Below are 25,180 nucleotides of genomic sequence, written 5' to 3' on the forward strand. Positions count from 1 at the left end.
GAACCAATATTGACGTGTTTTATATAAAATTAATAAAAATATAATAGTGATAAGACTATTACATATCAATTCCAAATATCAAAATTTCAAAGATTAAAATTAATAATACTTGTTTTCATATTACTTGTATCTTATTTTTTTCATATTACTTGTATCCTATTACATTTTAAGGACCATCAGGTTACCTGTTTTTTTACGGATCACCAGTGGATTATTACAGGTAGCGTGGTTTTTCTTGATAACAATGATGAGTCAAACCAACATTCCAGAATAGCAACCAAAGATGACTGTCCTCACTGTTAATTTGACACCTGAATTTGATAGATTTTAGGCGATTCCTATTTGTTACCCTATAGGAATTTTAATGCGGCGTCACATGGATACAACACACTGCTATTTTTATTTTCTCTCTCATCACCTAGCGGCGTGTTGTATCGCCTTAATACGACCCATGTCAGGCCGCATTAAAATTCCTATAGGGTGAAAAATAGGAATTGCATAGATTTTACCACCATGAAAAAAAACAGACATCTTAAATCTCCTCCCATAAATAACAAGATGATTTCCCACTTACCAAAACAGACGTCAAGTCACATATACGACAATTTTACGACCTCGCATCCTTATCCGCTTTCACCAAATTGTTATTTTACGCGATAGCCAACTGTACAAAGAAAAGCGTGCCTGGCAGCGTTAAAGTCAATGTTGGGAACCCCAAACCTATCCGAAATTTCCACTACGACCGGCCACTGATCGAACCCTCCCCCCACTCTGCCTATTTATACCCCGAATCCCATCCATCCCAATCGCACCAGTTCTACCCATCTCTCATCGACGCAATGGCTTCGCTCCGTCTAGTCCTAATCGCTGCCATCGTAATCTGTTTCTGTCAATTGCCCGCAAATGCGTCCCAGAGTCGCCCCAGGGCGCTCGTCACGCAGATCACCAAAGACGCCACGACGCTGCGGTACATCTTCCAAATCCGGCAGAGAACTCCTCTGCGGATCGAGCGTTTGGTGCTTGACATCGAAGAAGACTACATGTGGGTAAGATGCGACAAGAAAAGCTACAAATCCTCCACTTACACAACGGTGCCCTGCGGTGCTCAGCTGTGCAAATCGTATCAGTATTCGGGCTGCGGCACCTGTTATGGAACCCGCGGCCCTGGATGCAATAACAACACCTGTGTCGTGCCCGGTCTAGGCTCCGATAGTTTCGAACTCGCGAAGGATGTCGTGGCGCTTCGCAGCAGCGACGGTTCGAATCCCGGCCCCTTCGTCAGGTTCCCCCGCGTGGCCTTCGCCTGCGGTAGCAAAGGAGACCTCACCGGTTTGCCAAGTGGGGTGGCTGGAGTCGCCGGGATGAGCTCGTCCGAGCTGGCACTGCCAGCTCAGCTGTCCGCTGCGGCAGGCTTTGGTCGCAAGTTTGCCATGTGTCTACCCGGCGGAAATGCACCAGGTGCTCTCTTCTTTGGCGACGGGCCGCTCGTATTTCTTCCACCGCCTGGCAGAGACCTCTCCCTCCAGCTCATCCACACTCCCTTGATTAAAAATAGCGTCTACACTGACGACTTTTACATTGGTGTGCAGAGAATAGATGTCAATGGTGTCCCCCTTGCGATCGACGCAGCGAAGCTGCGAATCGGCACGCAGGGCCGTGGCGGCACCAAGCTGAGCACCGTGGTGCCCTACACGCAACTAGCAACCCCGATCTACAATTCCATCGTGGCCGCCTTCGCCAAGCAAAAGAATCTCCCGCGCGTTGCTTCGGTGGCCCCTTTCGACGCATGTTTCAACTCGAGCGCTGTTGGGTCTACTCGCGTTGGGCCTGCGGTGCCGGAGATTGACCTTGTGTTGCAGAACAACTCTACCATCTGGAGGATCTTTGGAGCTAACTCCATGGTGTCTGTTACTGATAAGGTGTTGTGTCTGGGATTTGTTGATGCAGGGGAGGATCCGGTGACAACGATTGTGATAGGGACGTATCAGATGCAGGATAATCTGCTCCAATTCGATTTGGCCAACTCCACACTCGGCTTCTCCTCCTCTCTGCTCTTCGGACAAACGACATGTTCCAATTTCAACTTCACGACTTCCGCATGATGAGTCATTTTCATATGTAATAAGCTCTTGCAATAAACCATGAGCACCATAAATAAAAGACAGATTTCTCCCATTGTGCTTCATTGCTGGGTGCAGGAGTACGCATTTTTCTCTCCGCCTCCTCGTTGAAATATATAATGAAACTGCCATTTATTTTGTCAATATTGTATCAAAATGTGATGTACTGTTCATTTAATTGTGTTGATGAATTTTGGAATCAGATGATAAGTTTCTTTTGTTTTTTTCAGTACGAAGTTTCTTGTTTCTTGTTAGAAACATAAAATAATTATGTTTCTATTTCAGGGTTATGTTAACATAATTAGTAATTTTAAATAAAATTATTTTTACTATTGAAAATATAAAAGTTATAATTAGTTAGAGTTAATATATTATGGAGATGGAGCGGGGTTTATGTTTCTATTTCATGGTTATGTTAACATAAAAAAGTTTTGACTATTAAAAATATTAAAATTATAATTAATTAAAGTTAATATATTATGGAGATGGAGTGGGCGGCATAGAGATCAGGGAGTGGGTGAAGATGAAGGAATATAATAGGAAAACATAAAATTTGTTTTACTATTATGTTAACATAATTAATAATTTTGTGGGTAGTGATTTCACTACTAAGTTTATAAAGATATACATATTCATATTCTAGCTCCTATTAGTTTTGGACCTATGCTCTTAACTATTAGGCTCACTCAAGTTGTATGAATTGTAATTACACTACCTTAAATGGCAAGTAAAATTGATAACCATTGATTCATAATACATCTCATATCGCTAAAATTAAAAAAAAAAATCATAAACACTAAGTTAGAACTTTATTTGAAATTGTTACTATTTTTTTTTTGCTTGTTAAGACTAACCTACGCACCCACGGGGATTTGAACCGGTGACCTATCGCAAGGAGTGCCTTAACAGCGCACCATTCACCCTCAATCCAAAGCCCCGTGGGCATTTGAATTGTTACTATTATTAATTATAAAAAGAATTAATATATAAATTAAACATATATACATTTTATAAGAGTATGGAACACTATTCTTAACAAAGTAGATTTACCACCACTTTTACCTTAGAGAGTCTTAATTTGTGAATAGGCTTTGTTACAATAACATGGTTTAGGGCTAATGTGGCCCATGCCGAATGATTTTGACATGCCCTTGGGTTATCACTCTGGCTGATTTTGACATGCCCTTCGGTCATGGCTACTCAAGCCACATGTTAGGTTTGTCTTTCAAGACTCACATAACCTAGCAAACAAAAAAAAATCTCAACCATTGATTTGTCTATACTCTTAAGAATATTCAAAAATATTTTATGGAAAATTAATTCCTACCACCCATCTAGTAATTTTTTATAATTGAAACAAGATTTTAAAAACTCTATTCTAAAATAAACACATCTATCAAAATAATAAATAATATTATTATATAAAATTAACCAATATTTATTAAAAATTGCCATATACATGTAAAATTCAATATAAAATATGCAAGATCAGCAATCCCTAATAACGCTAGTATATTGATGACACATTGTGAAATCTTAATCTGGCATTTAATATTTTCATAAGTAAGTTGTATATGAAATCAATGCATTTTATTATTCACATGATTATTTATGTGAATATTCTCAAATTACAAAATTTTCTATATTATTTTGTTATAAATTATAATGGAATTTTTAAATATATTTAATTATAAGGATAAGATTAAGTGTTTATAATGCATGACCTCTCAGTAGGTTTGATTTCCCTGCATATGATTTATTTTGTGTTTGAATATGATGTCTTTGTATCAAATTTACATGGTTTGATGCATGGTTATAGGGATGTTGATGAATCCATTTATTGTATCATGTCCAAGAATAATGTTTGAAATGTTAGACATTAGAGAATTTTAGAGGTCTAAAATGGGCCTCCTAAGGAATATTATAGAATAATATTGGAAATAATATAATAATAGATTGATTACCTCATCAAGTTTTGGAGGAAACAAAAAAAAAAATCTTACTTTTTCAACTTATCTCCCTACAATTTTACTCAAATTTCAAGCAGTAGCACCACTCATTGGATGCAGAATTTAGTTTTGCATCGAAGGAGTGTCCATGTTGGATACTTTTGATGGACCTTAATACACGAAAAGTGTGAAATACATGACAAATGTTATTTCAATCACATTTTTCGTGTAGTAGGGTCCATGAAAAGTATGTAACATCAATGCTTCTTAGATCCAAAATTAAATTCCACATCCAACGAGTGCTCCCATTCGAAATTTGGGTAATATCATAGGGAGATGAGTTGAAAATACGAGTTGAAAAGTAGTTTTTTTTTTTTTTACTCCAAAAATGGTGAATTATCCCCCATGGTTGACATCATTATATTGAATCCTATTTGTTCTTATAAAGTTGATTTGTGTTGTACATTTTTTACCTCAAAATTTCTCTAATAGATAGAATGAAGATATCATTTCAATGGATAATAATGTTCTATGAAAACATTATATAACAAGGGAAACTTAGGAAAGTCCCTAGAAATCCCTTAGAATTTATAACTCTGCATACTATATAAATCCATATGCATCCAAAACCATATAGTATTGGAGCAAGATATGTATCTTAGGTCGAATAACCTTTTTTATGCCTCGAGCATTTGTTTCATCTAGATATCTAGATAAGGCAGGTACCTGGAGTAGGCCCCACTTGGGAAAACAATTCTGACATTCTAAATCTTCTTTTAAACGTAAAATTGCCAAGGATTCTAATGTATTTTGGTAGGTGTATCCAAAGATCTAGACATCTAGCCATTTATTACTTGTGTTCTTTTGAGAATGGCTCGAGTCCGGATTTATGCGAAGAAGGGCGGGTATTTCGGATTGGACATATTGGGTAAACTTTTTTACAAGGCCAAATTGAATGGAAACAAAGTTGTGTAGTGCATCCAATGTGGACCTCATATGGTGGACTATATGTAAGGGGCCAGATATGGGATTAGATCCATATTTATTTGGAGATGAGGATGTATCCAAAAATATGGGGCATCCAAGGGTGAAGGCATGGTGCCAAGACTTGGGTAAATTAGATGTGGGACCAATCCTAGATTTGTACAAAGTGAATTCGAGAGAATGAGGGTTTAGGAGTTTGTTATAGCATGATTTCTCATGCAACCCATATTTTTCCTGAAACCATATATAATGTGTTTTCACTACAAAACATTAAGGGTTTGGCCCTGTGGTACCCTCCTTGGTGCAGGTGCCACATAGGTCATGTAGGGTTGTGTGGATGCCATTAGGATAGTTGACACAAATTGATGTCTTCTAGCATTCATACGGTGTGAAAAATGGTAGGAAGAATCAACCCTATTGGATGGCCAAAGAGTGGAGTTTTAGATAATAAGTGGCACTGTCAAAGGATGCCACACGGAAAGGTTATGTTGAGATAGATAATGTGGATGCCAGATGGTTCCATAGGTCATGCCACATCGTTTAGGAGACAGAAAATGTGATGTCAAATTCTAGCACTAGGAAACAAGAAAGTTTATATTCACGCGTTTTGTTTAGCGTCTGATGAAGAGCGTTAAATAGGAAACTTTACTTGTGCTTAACATAAATGATTATGTCTTGGCACACCGTGGAGGGTCAATAGTGGAGTTCCATGAATGCACAGGTGTGTTGGAGCAAACTAACAAAGAGTGTTAGATGGGTAACTCCCCGGTAACTAATATGAAATGTACTATATTGTCACACCATATCGAAATGGTATTACCTCTCACCTTGGTGCAATGGAATTATGGCACTGGGAGCACTATCATGGTGGGATCTACATTGGCCTATGGGTGATGTGGCACAACTATGTATGCCACTTGGCAGTGCAACGTGATGGTGCAAACTGATGTGGTGGGAATATTCAATTGGGCATAACTTTCAATCTTTACATTAGATTGAAATAAAATTTATATCGCTAAATAGTTCTCGATGAACCAAATACAATGATAGCATTGGTTTTTCGTTTCAAAGAGGTTGAAAAAAAGAGGATTTTTGTGGTCCCATCTTCATAATAAACCTTGGACATTGGTTTAATTTTAAAGTAACACCTTCAACAACTCGAGAATAGCCCAAGGGAGTGGTACGGTGTGTTACATCTGTGAAACTCTATATCCCATTGATTTCATTGTCTATAGTCATTCCCTCTGATATTTCATAAAAAAAATATTTTAATTATGATATGTGTACTATGCGACCACTCTTGCAGATATTGCAGCAAGTTGTACTCTGAACAATTGGATTTATACAACGTAAATATATGTGATTGTTGTCTCCACTTCAATGAAAAAGAGAAAATCCACATCCTATATTTTGATGTAATGAAACGACAGAGAATGAAAGGAAGGGACTAAGAATGAATTTGAAAGAGGAATGAAAGGAAGGGACATATATTTTATACTTTTTAATTTGTCACTTAGATTTTTCAACAGTAGAAACATACAAGGTTAGGGTTTTATATAAATCTCAACCCTCCATATTGTACACCAACGAAGAATATTAGGTAGAAGTGAAATCCCCACCATCCACCTAATTGTTTTGAAACAAAAATAAAATCTTGGAAGGTTGATTCCAATATAAGACATCTATCAAAAAATTAACAAAGAAATTGAAATTGAAACAAAACTTGCAATACAAATTGCAATAAAAAATAATATACAAATTGATATTGATATAGAAATTGAAATATAAATAAATATTAGCATTCACTTGACATGTAAACTAAAGTCAATACATTGATTTTAGTGTACATTTTTCGTAATTGATTATCCAATACACAAATCAATATGTTAGAAACTGGATAATAATAAATAAATAAAAATTGAAATTGAAATTTAAATTGACATAAAAATTGAAATTGAAATTTAAATTAATCTAAAAAAAAATTCTACATCTTCATTAAAATCAATACAATAAAGTCATTGTAAATTCCTTAACAACATTGTTATTTTATTTTTATCCAATTTTTTTTTCATATAACTCTTAATATAGACTTTTGAATCACACTTAACAGGTTGATACTTACAAAATTATATTATATAATTTAGTTGATAAAAATATTTAACTAAAGTATACAAATGTTACATATATGAATATCCCAATTATTTGAAAAAGTGTTACTTTTCCTATTAAATTTAAAATGTTTAACTTTTTTTAATTAAAATTTAGTTTTTAGGTTTACTTTTTGTAATTAAAAATGTTTTGCTTTTGTCCATTGGTTCTTGGATACACGGTGATGGGGTACTTTTTTGATGTGAAGTCACCTGTTCAATTCCCCACCCTTGTTGAGGTGATATATTAGACATGAAGACGATATAGTCCCACCAAGTTTTAAAAAAAAATGTTTAACTTTTGGATTGTATAATCATCATTATATTAAATATGAATTTACACCATAGTAATGTAAATAAGTTATTGTAATAATGATGTATTTTTTAAATTATATAATTCTAATTATATTAAAAAGATACAATATCACACTTATTTAAAAAAAAATCATTTCTCATATTAAATTCAAAACGTTCAAATTTTTTATTTAAATATTAATTTTCATATGTGTATTTTGTAATTAAAGATGTTTAGATTTGAATTATAAAATAATTATAAAATTAAAAAAATTACAATTTATTATCTATTATCATAGTGATTATTCTATTTTTTTTTATGATAATTTACTTATAATATTTTTTTTAAATATAAAATAATAATTAAAATATATTTTTTTATTATTTATGTGTAGATTTATATCATATATATATTAAAATTATTTAATTTAAATGTGTATATATATTTTTAATAAAAAATATTTCTTATATTTAAATATATAATTTTTAAAAATTATAAAATTTTTCCATATTTAATAACCTTAAAATATATTTTAATATCATATTTCTAAATTAATATCCTATCTCTAAATTGTAATTTTGATTACATAGTTATTTGATTGTGAATTTGTATACATTTACCTTCAATCAATAATAAAGCAATTTAGAATATCAAAAAGGCCGTTTTAGTTATTCTAATTACATATATAAAAACGAATATATTGATTTTGATGTACATGTATTGTAAAATTAAATATTATTGATTTTGATGTACATGTATTGTAAAATTAAATATTTTGGATGTATGGTATAATTAGATATTACAAAGTTATAATTGTTAGGTCAATTATAACAATTTTGAAATTAAAATAAAAATAAAAATAATTATGTAAAACTAAAATTAATTTTGAAATTAAAATAAAAATAAAAATAATTATGTAAAACTAAAATCAATGCATTAATTTTTGATGTTTTTTAATTTTATTGGTCTATCAATATTGAAATCTATACATTATATATATCTATATATATATATATATATATATATAGAAATTGAAATACAAATACAAAAAAATATATTAAAATAGAAATAGAAATTGAAATCTACATTGAATTCAATGTAAATCTCAATTTTTTACTTTAATTTCTATTTCTATTTTAATTTCAGTATTGGTGTTAATTTACAATTGTATTTAACAAAACAGATCGACCTTAATCGTGCTTAATATTGATCATTTACAAATTGTGTTATTATAATAAATACTAAATTATGTTATTATTAATCATTCTCAATAATACTCTATTTTATAAACCAAATAAAATAAATAAATAAATTTCAAATAATCATATTAATCTTAAACATATACATCAGGTTGATTATCTATAAATATTGTTTATCATCCACCATTGAAATCACCCTAAATCTATTTGAACCCTAAATTTATAGTGTCAAAATATATCAAATCAATATAAAAATTTCCTATAGTTTTATATTTAGCTAAAAATTTACATTTTTAAAATACCGAAAACATTATATAAACTTATCATTAAGATCAATTTCTATAATCATTTACACGTGCAGGGCCATAACAAATCTGCTGTACTTCACGCAGTCCATGAATTTTACCATAAGCTTTAAAAAGAATTTAAAAAGCAGTCAACCACGCAGAGTGTGACTCAAACTTTAAAAATAATTTAAAAAGCATTCAACGCCGCAGAATGCGACCGTCGTAATCTTTAAAAATAATTTAAAAAGCACCTATCAACGGCGACTAAAGCCCAAAGACCATAAATCCACAGCCTGTGATTACACCCAGCGATGTGATGTCCCTGCGTGCCAGCTATCATAAAATCCAAAAACACTTATCAATTTTCATCTCTATTAATTTGAATAACCGTAAAAACAGTAACATGAAAGAAACAAATCCATAAACTCAAACCACAGTTAGAGGAAAAAGACCAAATACATAAGTAAGAGGGAAAAAACCCAAATGAATAAGTAAGAGGAAAACGAACAGATCCATAAACTGAAAGCTGTTTGCACTGCACTTTACTGAATTAAAAACCCAAAACATTAAAATGCACTTTCACCCCAAAAAAAAAATCACCCAAAAAATGATCGAATCAACGATATTTATAAAATAAAATATTTTATATAAAACTGCAACGAAAGTAAATAATTGTAAAATTACGAAAGTAAATAATTGTAAAATTATTTTAAATTAATTCCAAACACCAAAATTTTAAAAATCTGAATGGATGATAAAACTTGTTTTCATATTACTTGTATCTTTCTGCACAGTAAAAGCAAGCACACAAAAGTGTTAAATCTCCTTCCATAAATAATAAGATAATTTCCCACCTACCAAAGCAGACGTCATGATTTCCCACGTACCAAAAGAGACGTAAGTCACATACATATACGACAATTTTACGACCTCGCATCCATATCCCGCATTTACCAAATTGTTATTTTACGCGATAGCCAACTGTACAAAGAAAAGCGTGCCTCGCAGCGTTGAAGTCAATGTTGGCAACCCCAAGCCTATCCCAAATTTCCACTACGACCAGCCACTGATCGAACCCTCCCCCCACTCTGCCTATTTATACCCCGAATCCCATCCATTCCAATCGCACCAGTTCTACACACCTCTCATCGACGCAATGGCTTCGCTCCGTCTAGTCCTAATTGCTGCCATCGTAATCTGTTTCTGTCAATTGCCTGCAAATGCGTCCCAGAGTCGCCCCAAGGCGCTCGTCACGCAGATCACCCAAGACGCCACGACGCTGCGCTACACCTTCCAAATCCGGCAGAGAACTCCTCTGCAGATCGAGCGTTTGGTGCTTGACATCGAACAAGACTACATGTGGGTAACATGCGACAAGAAAAGCTACAAATCCTCCACTTACACAACAGTGGCCTGCAGTGCTCAGTTGTGCAAATCGTATCAGTATTCGGGCTGCGGCACCTGTTATGGAGCCCGCGGCCCCGGATGCAATAACGACACCTGTGTCGTGCCCGGCCTAGGCTCCGATAGTTTCGAACTCGCGAAGGATGTCGTGGCGCTTCCCAGCAGCGACGGTTCGAATCCCGGCCCCTTCGTTAGGTTCCCCGGCCTGGCCTTCGCCTGCGCTAGCCAAAGAGACCTCACCGGTTTGCCAAGTGGGGTGGCTGGAGTCGCCGGGATGAGCTCGTCCGAGCTGGCACTGCCAGCTCAGCTGTCCGCTGCGGCAGGCTTTGGTCGCAAGTTTGCCATCTGTCTACCCGGTGGAAATGCACCGGGTGCTCTCTTCTTTGGCGACGGGCCGCTCGTATTTCTTCCACCGCCTGGCAGAGACCTCTCCCTCCAGCTCATCCACACTCCCTTGATTAAAAATAGCGTCTACACCGACGACTTTTACATTGGTGTGCAGAGAATAGATGTGGGTGGTGTCCCCCTTGCGATCGACGCAGCGAAGCTGCGAATCGGCACGCGGGGCCGTGGCGGCACCAAGCTGAGCACCGTGGTGCCCTACACGCAACTAGCAACCCCCATCTACAATTCCATCGTGGCCGCCTTCGCCAAGCAAAAGAATCTCCCGCGCGTTGCTTCGGTGGCCCCTTTCGACGCATGTTTCAACTCTAGCGCTGTTGGGGTCACTCGCGTGGGGCCTGCCGTGCCGTTCATTGACCTTGTGCTGCAGAGCAACGCTACCTTTTGGACGATCACTGGAGCTAACTCCATGGTGTCTGTTACTGATAAGGTGTTGTGTCTAGGATTTGTTGATGCAGGGGAGGATCCACTGACATCGATTGTGATAGGGACGTATCAGATGCAGGACAATCTGCTCCAATTCGATGTGGCCAACTCCACACTCGGCTTCTCCTCCTCTCTGCTCGGCGGACGAACGACATGTTCCAATTTTAACTTCACGACTTCCGCGTGATGAGTCATTTTCATATGTAATAAGCTCTTGCAATAAACCATGAGCACCATAAATAAAAGAGAGATTTCTCCCATTGTGCTTCATTGCTGGGTACAGGAATACGCATTTTTCTCGTTGACATATATAATGAAACTGCCATATATTTTGTCTGTATTGTATCCAAATGTGCTGTATGGTTCATTTAATTATGTTGATGAATTTTGGAATCAGATGATAAGTTTCTTGTTACGTATCCAGTTCTTCCCATGTTAACATAAAATAATTATGTTTCTATTTCATGTTTACGTTAACATAATTAGTAATTTTAAATAAAAATATTTTTACTATTAAAAATATAAAAATTATTATCAGTTAGAGTTATTAAAAATATAAAAATTATAATCAGTTAGAGTTAATATATTATGGAGATGGAGTGGGGTTTATGTTTCTCTTTCATGGTTATGTTAACATAATTAGTAATTTTAAATAAAAAAGTTTTGACTATCCATTAAAAATTTAAAAATTATAATTAATTAAAGTTAATTAATTAATTGGTTTAGGTCATGGCTATCACAAGTTAGGTTTGTTTGTCAAGACTCGCATAATTTAGCAAAATACTATTAAGAATATTCAAAATATTTTATAGGAAATTAATTCCTACAATCCATTTGGTAATTATTGATAATTGAAACAAAATTTTAAAAACTCTATTTTAAAATAACCACTTCTATCAAAATAATAAATAATATTATTATATAAACTTAACCCATATTTATTAAAAAATGTCATATACATGTAAAATTCAGTATAAAATATGCAAGATTATCAATCCCTAATAACGCTGGTATATTTATAGCACATTATAACATCTTAATCTATCATTTAATATTTTCATAAGTTGTAACATTTTAAGCTATCATTTAATATTTTCATAAGTAAGTTGTATATGAAATCAATGCATTTTATTATTCTGATTCTAATGATTATTTATGTAAATATTTTGAAATTATAAAATTTTCTATATTATTTTATTATAAATTATAATGGAATTTTTAAATAAATATAATTATAAGGATAAGATTATCAATCCCTAATAACGCTGGTATATTGATGCCACATTATGACATCCTAATCTATCATTTAATATTTTCATAAGTAAGTTGTATATGAAATCAATGCATTTTATTATTCTGATGATTATTTATGTGAATATTTTGAAATTATAAAATTTTTTATATTATTTTATTATAAATTATAATGGAATTTTTAAATAAATATAATTATAAGGATAAGATTAAGTGTTTAATTAAATGAATAACAAATTATAGGTTTTCTGTATTTATCTCACTTGACTTTAAATTATTTAATAAATGAAAATTATTAAAATGTATAGGTTTTATTTGTTTTATTGTAACAATTGGTGAAAAAGAAGTTAAAAAATAGTTTATTTTTATTAATTAGAAGTTGGTTAGATCAAGTTTATTTTAGAGATATTTGTTCAATATGTATACTAAATCGGGCTGTGGTTGTTTTTTAATTTGAAATAGCATATTTGTATTTGTATTTATATGTATCACTAGTATAGTTATGTAATTTAAATGTTTTATAAATGTTTATAGATATCAATCTATAATAAACACAAAAATACTTACGTTATTATACATATCACATTGCTAAAATAAAAAATAAAGAGTCATTAAAAATAACTAAATTATAACTTTATTTTTAATTATTATTATTAGTAATTATAAAAATAATTAATATATAAGTAAAACATATACAAAATTAGAAAAACATGAAACAAGATTCTTAACCATAGAAATTTACCTCTATCTAACCATGGAGAATCTTAATTTGTAAAGAGACTTTGTTACAATAGCATAACTTACAATACCACATACCCAAAAAATCATAACTTACTTCATAAGGCACTGGTTCATATGATATTTTTTAATTAATTAATTTAATTAAAAAAAAAAATGACATAACTAGAAGAAAGTCTTTCAGATTAATCACATTGATAGGATTAATGTGATTAATCTAAAATACTTTCTTCTACATTATGGATCACAAAAGTCTTAGATCTAACAATAACATAACTACTTTGAAGATAATTCTCAATCATTGATTTGTGTATACTATTATGAATATTTTAAAATATTTAGTGAAATTTAATAACTATCAATAATTAAAATAAAATTCTAAAAATACTATTCCAAAATAAACACACTAACCCAAAGGGATCTACTTTTCAGTCAAACTAGCAAGGCCTAACCCCAAGGGCATTCGAGATTTGACCCCGTGACCTCTTGATAAAGAAGGTACTTAACAATAGGAACTCGACCAAGTGAGCTAATGAGCTATCCCTTGCAAGTCATAATGGTATTTTTAAATAAATTTAATTATAGTCATAAATGTTTAATCAAATGAATAAAAGATTATAGATTTTATATATTTATCTTATTAGTCCCTGTCGTCACCGGCATGGGACTATAGTAATCTTTTTTATGGTCTTGGCATTAGTCTATGTCAATCTAAGCTAAAGTTAGACTCCATGTTTAATAAAGTATGGGCATTCAACCTATCATGTTGACGCCTTGAATCCCATGACCAATAAGATTTTTTATCATCTTATTTGGCCTCTTCCCGAGGCAAAGACATTATAATATCATGAAAAAGGGTATAATATCATGGTTAACCAGATTTGTTTGATTCATATTGTTGGCGTTATGATACAGATTTGGCTCTATGACACAGGTGTTGTCCTTGATGGCAACTCACACAAATGACAGACCACAGTTTAGGCTCACAGAATGAAGAAAGAAAGGTATACGCAGGTTCCCCATTGACCAAGCTGCGTGTACACGCGGGTTCGCAGACCAAAAGCATGTATAGCGTACACATGCACTTTCACAAAAGTAAAGGCATGTACATGTTGGAAAACTTAGCTTTGGTCTGTGGTATTTGGTCCATGGTATTTTGATCCATGGTATTGGTCCAAAGTATCTTATCCGAAGTGTTGAACCTAGGTATTTGGTCCAAGGTATTGATTCTAAGTGGTTTTGGACCATGGTATTGAGTAGGCCTAAGACTATAAAAGGAGGAGAAGATCATTAGGCAAAGTCACTCATGAATTGAATATCTAATGAAGAGCAAGATCTAGAATACAGGTTATTGGGTTATGGTGCATAGTTGGATATGGATCAAGGATAAACTTGAGCGCTTGATGAAGGATAAGTTCTATTGATGGGTCAAGATCTTAAGGCTTGAAGAAAAGTATCTTTGTGTGGTTTTGATCTTTTATCTGAATAACTGGCGCATGTTGTAATATGTAAATATGATGATCTGGGTATAAATGATGTCTCGAATTGTTGTAAAGTTTAAATCATCATTTACAAATCTGTACGCAGGTTCACTTTAGCAGAGGTGCATATACATGCTAGTTCTGCATATCAAAACAACGTATACGCAGGTTTTCCTTGAGAAAACAGCGTATGTACGTAGGTTCGACACATTGAAGTAGCGTATACCTAATAAAATATGCTTTAGCTACTTCTGTTTGTTGTTGCGGTGTTTTGGGTTCTAGCTTGGGTTCTAGTTACTGTTACTATATTCTGGTTACAGCATTCTGAGAAGTGATTGATTGATTCAGTTTTGGTTGGTGCAAAGGAGATTGATTGATGCAAATATATTTGATGGATCCAGTCTGAAAATTTATGAAACGTGGTCCCTAGAAGAAAAGAGAAGGTTGTAGCCTTCTGTAGGCTAGCACCTACGTACTAGTAAACACATCAGCTAGTACAAGATCTAGGGGGTTGTAGCTCAATTCCAGGAGAATTTGGAGAACGAGAGAAGGTTGTAGCCTTCTGCAGGTAGAAGCCTGCGTACTGGTATAAGATTGCACCAGTACAAAAATTGTAAAAAGAAGTTTCTTATTAAAAGAAGATAGAGACGATTGCAGCAGGTGGTTTTCACCCACATTGGGTTTCCACCTTATATCTTGTGTTCATGTGTGTGATTGTATGTTCTATTTTTACTGCACCTGGTTACTGTTTATATGGTTTTGATGCACAAATTAAAGATCAACATATGATGAATTAACTAAGTTATAAGTTTGAAGGGTATACGCTAGTTGCCTTAAATACAGTTGCGTATACACGCAAGTTTGATTAACTGAAGTAGCGTATATAAATCTAAAATGAAATATTATTGACTTGATGATATTGATTCACCCCCCCTCTAAGTATTATTTCCAACAATTGGTATCAGAGCAGGTCCTTCAAAAGAAGCTTGATCGCTTGAAGGAAGATCTATCATCATGAGTAACCATTAAAGAGAGGGATCCATTAGACCACCAATCTTTGATGGGAGCAACTTCATTTATTGGAAGGTAAGAACCACAACATATCTTCAATCTCTTGGAACAGATGTCTGGGAAATCGTGGAAGGAGGATATACATTTCCATCAGCAATTCCTACAGATACGACAAGTAAAAAGCAATATGAAACCAATGCCAAGGCTGTCAATACATTATTGGGGAGTCTGTCACAATCAGAATTTGTCAAGGTTATGCAGCTAAAAACGGCTAAAGAAATATGGGACAAGATTGTTCTAATCTATGAAGGAGACAATCAGGTAAAACGTGCAAAACTACAATCTCTCATAATTCAATATGAAACTCTCAAAATGCACAATGATGAAAGTATAGCTAATTACTTCTTACGTATAGATGAGATTGTTAATTGCATTGAAGAACTTGGGTGAGAGATAAAAGAAGTTACTTTAGTTGAAAAGGTTTTAAGATCCTTGTCTACTAAGTTTGAATCAAAAGTTTTTGCCATAGAAGAAAAGTAGGATCTTCAGAGTATCACTATGACACAGCTGCACAGAATCTTAACTGTGTTCGAAATGAGAAAAGGAGGTCCATCAGACATGAGAGAAGCCGCATTCAAAGCTTCAGGAAGAGAAGAACTCAATGAATCAGGACATATTTCAGAAGAAGAGGAAGAAGCAAACTTTGTCAAGAACCTTCAACGGGGTTCTGGAAGATTCAGAGGTAAACTACCTTCCAAATGTTTTGCTTGTGGAAGAGTGGGTCACTATGCTGCCAAAGGTCCTCATAAAGATAAGCTTGATAAAGGTAAGGAATCAACAAAATGAAATAGAAAACAAAGTGTAAGTAAGAAGAGCTATTATACGCATGAAGATAGTGATGGTTTATCAAATAGTGATGAAGATAATAATGACTATAGACTTCTGATGGCTTTTGAAGATGATGATTTCTTGGATGCTTTAGATGAAGATAATCTTTATGAAGAAATATCTAAACTCAAAAACTATTTAAAAGAAAAGAATATGATTATAGATACTCTCACATTCCAACTTGCTGAAAGAGAAAAACACAATGAAAAACTAGAATGTGAAATTGTGGGTTTAAGGAAAGATATTGAGAAAACAAAAGCTTTCAATCTCAGATTTTCTAAAGGATCAAAAAATTTAGATGAAATTATCAAAGTGCAGCGTTCTCCTCTTATAAAGACATGTCTTGGATATACTGAAGAAGCATCTCAAGCACAAAAGCCGTCAACCTCCACTAAAATCTATCTTGATGCAGCAAAGAGCACTGAACAATTTGACAATCATCAGCAAAGGCATAAAGAAGTTCACCAAGTAAAATTGGTTCAATCTATTTCAAGGATGAACAGAAGTTACAACCAACCTCAGGTAAATCATACGCAATTTGCTTCAATAATGAATGTCAATGGAAACTACAATCACTAGGTCTGTAGATTCAATAATCGCAGGAACTTCTTTAATGGCCAATGTTTTTCATGTCATAACTTTGGACACAAAGCTGCTCAATGTGTTGCCTACAAGACCATCATGACTAGAGAAGCACGAAATCAAAGGAATGTGATAGGGATCATGAAAAGGACCTATAATAACTTTTCGCTTCTTGAAAATGAAATAGAATGCTCTATCTGTAACAACTTCAGTCATGAAGATTCTGAATGCAGGAGTAAATTTCAGGAAACATCTCAGAAGGAGAAAACTTCATTGAGTTCCAAAATATGGAGAAAGAAAGAACCACAAACACAAAGATGTGGCATAGCCTTGTATGCAGAAGGACAAGAAAATCAGTGGTACATCAACAGTGGATGCTCGAAACACGTGACAGGTGATAAAGAAAAACTTTAGTCATACAATGCCTTAGAAAAGGAAAAGAAGGTTTCATTTGGAAATGACAACCCTGCTGTAAGAAAAGGTAAAGGTTTTGTTCGCTTAAAAGAAAAGGTTAAAGCTGGGAATGTTATGTATGTTGATGGTCTAAAGCATAACCTATTGAGTGTCAGTAAAATGTGTGATCAAGGAAATGAAGTAGTATTTCGATCAAATGGATGTGTTGTTCGTGAGCTTGATATAGGAGAAACCATGATCAAAGGCATAAGAACCCCAAGCAACTTATACATACTCAAGGGAGGACAACAACAATGTTATCTAAGCAAAAATGATGAACACTAGCTATGGCACAGAAGATTGGGGCATCTAAGCTTCCCACAAATAAGGAAAGCATGCAAATTCCAGGCTGTTCGTGATCTTCCTAATATCAACATTCCAGAAAATACAATATGCAAATCATGTCAATTTGGTAAGCAAACCAGAGCACATTTCCCTAAGAAGGAAGGATCAGCTAGTAAGCCTCTTGAACTTGTTCATACTGATTTATGTGGTCCATCAAGGAAAAAGTCACCTCGTGTAGAAAAATACTTTATATTGTTCATTGACAATTTTTCCAGAATGTGCTGGATAGGACTTCTAAAGCATAAAGATGAAGCATTTGAAAAGTTCAAAGCCTTCAAATCTTTGGTTGAAAATGAATTAGATCGCAAAATCAAATGCCTCAGATCTGATCGAGGAGGGGAATTTACCTCGGATGAATTCTTCGACTTTTGTGAAGAACATGGAATAAAAAGAGAATTCTCCACCGCAAGGACTCCTCAGCAAAATGGAGTGGTAGAAAGGATGAACAGAACTATTCAACAAATGGCTTATTCCATGCTAGATGAGTCTGGAACTCCTGCAACCTTCTGGGGTGAAGCTGCATTTGCTGCCGTCACTATCCTCAACAAAGCAAACGTTCGGGTAAACAGCACTCAAACTCCACATGAACTTTGGTATGGTAAGACTCCTACTGTAAAATACTTCAAAGTTTTTGGAAGAAAATGTTACATCAAAAGAATTGATGAAAAACTTTACAAGTATGAACCTAGAGCAGATGAAGGCATTCTCCTTGGTTACTCTTCCCAAAGTAAAGGATATAAGTGTTATAATAAAAGACTTGGGAAAATTATTGAAAGTATTGATGTTGTGGTTGATGAAGCAGGAAAAAATCCAAAGCAGGTAAAAACCGAAGAGTGTGAAGAAGATGAGGATTATCCTTCCACATCAAATCAGATTAATTCTGAAGAAGAAGAAACCAATGAAGCACTAGAAGAATAGATAACGGAAGAAGAAAAGACTCCATCCAGGTATGTTCAAAAAAATCATCCAGAGACTCAAATTTTGGGACAAAAAGAGGCAGGTGTGTAGACAAGAAGAACTATTACAGAAGCTTCAAGCTATCTAGCATTGCTTTCCTCCATCGAACCTCAAAATGTAAATGAAGCATGCAAAGATGAATGTTGGGTCAAGGCCATGAATGAAGAACTTGAGCAAATTGAAAAGAATAATACTTGGGAATTAGTTCCTAGACCTCATGATAAGAATATCATAGGAACCAAATGGATATTTAAAAATAAGCTAAATGAAAATGGTGAAGTTATCATAAACAAGGCCAGACTTGTTTGTAAAGGATATGCTCAACAAGAAGGTATAGATTTTGAAGAATTGCAACAGTTGCTAGACTTGAAGCCATAAGAATGGTCCTTGCTCTTTCTAGATTTAAGAAATTCAAAGTATACCAAATGGATGTAAAATATGCATTTCTTAATGGAGACTTAGAAGAAGAAGTATATATTGAGCAACCAAATGGATTCATCCTTGGAAATGATCCAAAACTTGTATGCCGACTCAAAAAGGCTCTCTATGGTCTAAAACAAGCTCTAAGGGCCTGGTATTACCGTCTTGACAAATACTTCCATCAATAAGGTTTTTCAAAAGGATCAGCTGATAGCAATCTATATACAAAGATTGATAATGATAAATTACTAATACTTGTAGTATATGTTGATGATATCATTTTTGGTAGCAATGAAGAAGCCATGAGTCAAAACTTTGCTTTGGTAATGCAGCAAGAATTTGAAATGTCCCTGCTTAGTGAGCTCACATATTTTCTCTGCCTACAAATTCAACAAAATAAAGATGGTATTTTTCTATCACAAACCAAGTATCTCAAGCAGATCTTGAAAAAATACGACATGGAAGATTCTAAACTAGTATGTACCCCCATGGTAACAGGATGCAGTCTCAGCTCAAATGATGAATCAGCAGCAGTACATCAACCAACCTACAGATCCATGATTAGTAGTTTTCTTTATCTAACAGGTACCCGACCAGACATCATGCATGCAATGGGAATAGTTGGAAGATTCCAAGAAAATCCAAAGGAATCACACCTTCAGGCAGTCAAAAGGATCTTCAAATATCTTCAAGGAACTCAACATTTTGGTTTATGGTATCCTAGGGATACAGATCTTACACTTCATGCATATATAGATGCAGATTGGGTAGGAAGCGTGGATGATAGAAAAAGCACTAGTGGTGGTGCATTCTACATGGGTTCCAGATTAGTGTCTTGGTTCAGCAAGAAACAAAGTTCAATTGCATTATCTACAACTGAAGTAGAATATGTGGTTGTTGCATCTTGCTGCACACAATTCCTTTGGATAATGCAAACATTGCAATACATTTAGATCTCATGTACTCCACCCATCTCCATTCTATGTGATAATATAGGTGCAATCAATATTTCAAAGAATCCAATCATGCATTCCAAGACCAAGCACATACCCATCAAATATCATTTTCTACATGAACAAGTGCTTGAACAAAAGGTCAAATTGGAGTATGTTCCCTCCAAAGAATAGGTTGTTGATATATTCACCAAACCACTGCCCAGAGAGACATTTGAATATCTCAGATGGAAGCTGGGAGCAGTTGATGCATCATCTTGCTATTAAAACTTATCTATTTCAGAGAAAAGTGGTTGTACACAAGTTTCATGAAGTGTATCTGCGTACATACGCCGGTTGATGTGGATATAGTCGCGTATATGTTGGTTTGAAGAAAAACAGTGGATGAAAGGAGTCTGATATGGGTCTGACAGTGATCATCTAGCACAGGTGGAACAGGTTCAAGGGAAGATCATGGTTGCTAGTCTGGATGGTGATTGACAGATGTTGCTAATGATAGTTACTGATAACTATCATAGTCTTGTTTTAAGATATTTGGTCTTTATGTCATGTATATCTGTTATTGTCAAGGTCATGAAATGACCTATTTTGTTTCTGCACTATGCATGGGATGGATGATGTAATGTTCTTGTTCTGACATGTATAAACATTTGGTATATAACCACTTGGTTGGTTGGATGAGTAAAACTTGGTATATAACCACTTGGTTGGGAGATGGATGTATGTATGAGTCATTAGTGATAGGAAGGTCCTTTATGATGTATGAATAGAGTCATCTTTTTGCAGACCTTGCTTACATTCAGGGGGGGCATGGAAAACACACTTCAACATATCAGAGAATTCAACATTTACTCAGGGGGAGCATAACCCTCTGCCCTTGATGACAAAGGGGGATAGTGACTTGGGGTTGCCATCAAGTCCAAAGGGGGAGATTTTTGGCATTATGATATAGATTTGGCTCTATGACACAGGTGTTGTCCTTGATGGCAACTCACACAGATGACAGACCACAGTTCAAGCTCACAGAATGAAGAAAGAAAGGTATATGCAGGTTCCCTATTGACCAAGCTGCGTGTACACGTGGGTTCACAGACCAAAAGGCGCGTATAGCGTACACACACACTTTCACAGAAGGAAAGGCACGTACATGTTGGAAAACTTAGCTTTGGTCCGTGGTATTTTGTCCATGGTATTTTGATCCATGGTATTGGTCCAAGGTATCTTGTCCGAAGTGTTGAACCTAGGTATTTGGTCCAAGGTATTGATTCTAAGTGGTTTTGGACCATGGTATTAAGTAAGGCCTAAGACTATAAGAGGAGGAGAAGATCATTAGGCAAAGTCACTCATGAATTGAATATCTAATGAAGAGTAAGATCTAGAATACAGGTTATTGGGTTATGGTGCACAGCTGGATCTGAATCAAGGATGAACCTGAGCGCTTGATGAAGGATAAGTTCTATTGATGGGTCAAGATCTTAAGGCTTGAAGAAAAGTATCTTTGTGTGGTTTTGATCTTTTATCTATTGTAATCTGTAAATATGATGATCTGGGTATAACTGATGTCTGGAATTGTTGTAAAGTTTAAATCATCATTTACAGATCTGTACACAGGTTCACTTTAGCAGATGCGCATATACACGTTGGTTCTGCATATCAAAACAACGTATACGCAGGTTCGCCTTGAGAAAACGACATATGTATGCAGGTTCGACACATTAAAGTAGAGTATACCTAATAAAATATGTTTTAGCTACTTCTGTTTGTTGTTGCGGTGTTCTGAGTTCTAGCTTGGGTTCTGGTTACTGTTACTGTATTCTGGTTACAGCATTCTGAGAAGTGATTGACTGATTTAGTTTTGGTTGGTGCAAAGGAGATTGATTGATGCAGATATATTTGATGGATCCAGTTTGAAAATTTATGAAACGTGGTCCCTGGAAAAGAGAAGGTTGTAGCCTTTTGTAGGCCAGCACCTACGTACTAGTAAACACATCAGCTAGTACAAGAGCTAGGGGGTTGTAGCTCCCTTCCAGGAGAAGCTAGAGAATGAGAGAAGGTTGTAGCCTTCTGCTGGTAGAAGCCTACGTACTGGTATAAGACTGCACCAAGACAAAAATTGTAAAAAGAAGTTTCTTATTAAAAGAAGATAGAGACTATTGCAGCAGATGTTTTTCACCCACATTGGGAATCCACCTTATATCTTGTGTTCATGTGTGTGATTGTCTGTTCTGTTTTTACTGCACTTGGTTACTGTTTATATGGTTTTGATGCACAGATTAAAGATCAACATATGATGAATTAACTAAGTTATAAGTTTGAAGGGTATACGCTAGTTGCCTTAAATACAATTGCGTATACACGCAAGCTTGATTAACTAAAGTAGCGTATATAAATCTGAAATGAAATATTATTGACTTGCTAATACTGATACACCCCCCCCACCCCTCTCAGTATTGTTTCCAACACATATTTCTGAAACATGAAACTAATGCTAGCATTAGTTCGCTAACATTAAATGTTTGTTTTTTTTAGTTGCTAATATCGGTATGTATCTCTTGGTTAAGTAATATGGGCATGTGTAAGTAATATGGGCATGCCACAACACATGTACCATACAACGCCAAACCACATGGCTATTTGCATGTGTTGGCCATGTGCATGTCAACCACGGTCTGTGCGTCTCACATAAAACTGTGAGTGAACATTTCATAAGGTTGATTATTTTCTAAAATCAACAAGCAACCTCTCTTTCAGAGCTATTTCTTGTTTCTATTTCTTATTGTTTGGTGACTGGTTTGTTCGCTTCGTGAACACACCTGCATCACAATACGATATAGCAATTAGATATACAGAAAATTTGAATTAGAACAAAGAGATATTCGATTCTTAGATATACAACAAACTTGAATCAACACAAACATAGAGGTAAGTGATTTTTATTTTGGAAGTCTTAATACAATATGCTATTGTATTGCTATCAGATATACAACAAACTTACATCAGATATACAACATAGATGGGGTATGGGGTCCTTGCCTCTCGGGTATGACTATGACTATGACTGGCTATGATCGTCTAGGATCAGCTAGCTATGATTGGCTATTGTTGCTCTGACTGAATGGCTATTATGGTTGATGCTTATGGGTTATGCCTCGCATATTATCTTCAACAGGTGAATCATATATAATGACGAGTTGTAGTAACTTCATCTTTTCGCGAAGGTATCACACTTCTTCGCACTTCTTATTTAGGGGAAAAGAGGTTGTTTGCTTGATCAACTTGGTTCAGCCACTTTTATTTTATAGGAGGACTTCTGTTTATATGACTTTTATTTGATGGGACAGCTTTCGGTTATACCATGTTCAGCTTTCCACAGTGTCAATGACTAGCTCTAGCTTCACCTTTTTCTTTTCCTTTATTTTTGCGTTGATAAGTTGAACTTAGATAAGTAACAGTGTTAACCAGACCAATTGGATCAGTAACAGCATCAACCTGACCAATTACTTGTAGGTATGGATGATAACCACCAACCTATTAACAACACAAGAGGTACGAGAACTATTGATTATTCCTAGAACTAAATGGATACGTCCCTTGGCCTTTGCCTTTAGTCGGTGACAAGAAATATATGGCGCTTCCAGTTTGCGGCTTGATAAATGCGACTGAAAATTTACCCAAACGTGCTAATAACTTTGGTTTCGATACTTAGATCATCATCAGGTTGCCACCATGCAAGTCCAAAGACTTTGCCCTATTACAATCAAACACAAGCAATATAACATTCAATCTATCATATTTCTTTCAGATGGATGTGATATTTAAGGACATATTTCTCTCAGATGGGTTTGATCTTTTAGGATTTGAGAAACAAAATATCATTGAGTTCACTAATGACTAACCTTCTTTTATATAACATAAGAATTTCTTGGCTAAGAGTGGATGTTCAACATTAAATGTCTATGAACTGTATGAACTTTTCATAGTAGCTTATGCATAAAAGATATAGCATTTTGACATGTGATATTTCAAAATAAACAAACAATGCTTAACCGAACATAATAACTTTGGTCAATGAGAAACACCCATATTTTCAATCGAATATGTGAGATAATTCCTTTATAGGTGTTCTAAATATTGAAAAAGAAAATGAACCTGGAAGATAGAAGCCTAACTCATATGCTATCACATAAATAGTAAAACTAGCTTTATGTTTGCATCGTTTTTCTATGATAGTGTAATTAATATTTGTGTCACCTAAAAGGGGACTTATCCAATCTATGGTATGTCAGTGCGATCTTCCCTTTTGATCAGCAGGGCAATCACATTCTTCCAATATCTGCCTTTTTCAAGTTCAGAGCATCATTAACACTATCTCTTGTCATTCCACAACACTATCTCTTGTCATTCCACAGATTTGCATCTCTTTCTGTATCCGTCTAACTATGTCATATTTGTGTTATGTTATGTTTGCAGAGAAAAAAATTCAATGAAATGCAACCCACGTAAGAAGCAGAGTACACGCAGAACCCAAATAAGCACATCTCTGACTCGGTAGCTCTAATGGCATAACATCATGGGTGATTTCGTTTAGTGGAAGCTTGACAATTGGTATTGTTACCCTTGCTTCTGTTGTTGGTACTTTTCCTTGGGAAACTAAAGCAATTGGTTATGTGTATGGAATGGGAACTGGAACTTAGGAACTTGAATTATAAGGGGCGCTTCAACTAGATCCAATCGAACCAGATGTTCCAAAAATTTTAATCTCCAGATGCTACAGAAAAAAATTGAGGATGCCATAGATTATACGCCTTAAAATGGCTCAAGGCATGATGGCCAGGTGGTGGAGCAGACAATGTAACTTGGCATGTGGATTCTGGATGGTTCCAATAAT

General features: G+C 34.7%; 2 pseudogenes; both read left to right on the plus strand.

The window, feature by feature from the left end:
- The first annotated feature begins 761 nt into the window (after positions 1 to 761).
- Positions 762 to 2,264, plus strand: LOC149225856 (putative aspartic proteinase GIP2 pseudogene; annotated as a pseudogene).
- Positions 2,265 to 10,090: 7,826 nt separating this feature from the next.
- Positions 10,091 to 11,549, plus strand: LOC149225857 (putative aspartic proteinase GIP2 pseudogene; annotated as a pseudogene).
- The last annotated feature ends 13,631 nt before the right edge of the window (positions 11,550 to 25,180 follow it).

This window comes from Pinus tabuliformis, chromosome J (assembly GCF_031772625.1).
Source record: "Pinus tabuliformis cultivar Carrire ecotype Pingquan chromosome J, CPIR1, whole genome shotgun sequence".
NCBI classification, from domain to species: domain Eukaryota; kingdom Viridiplantae; phylum Streptophyta; class Pinopsida; order Pinales; family Pinaceae; genus Pinus; species Pinus tabuliformis.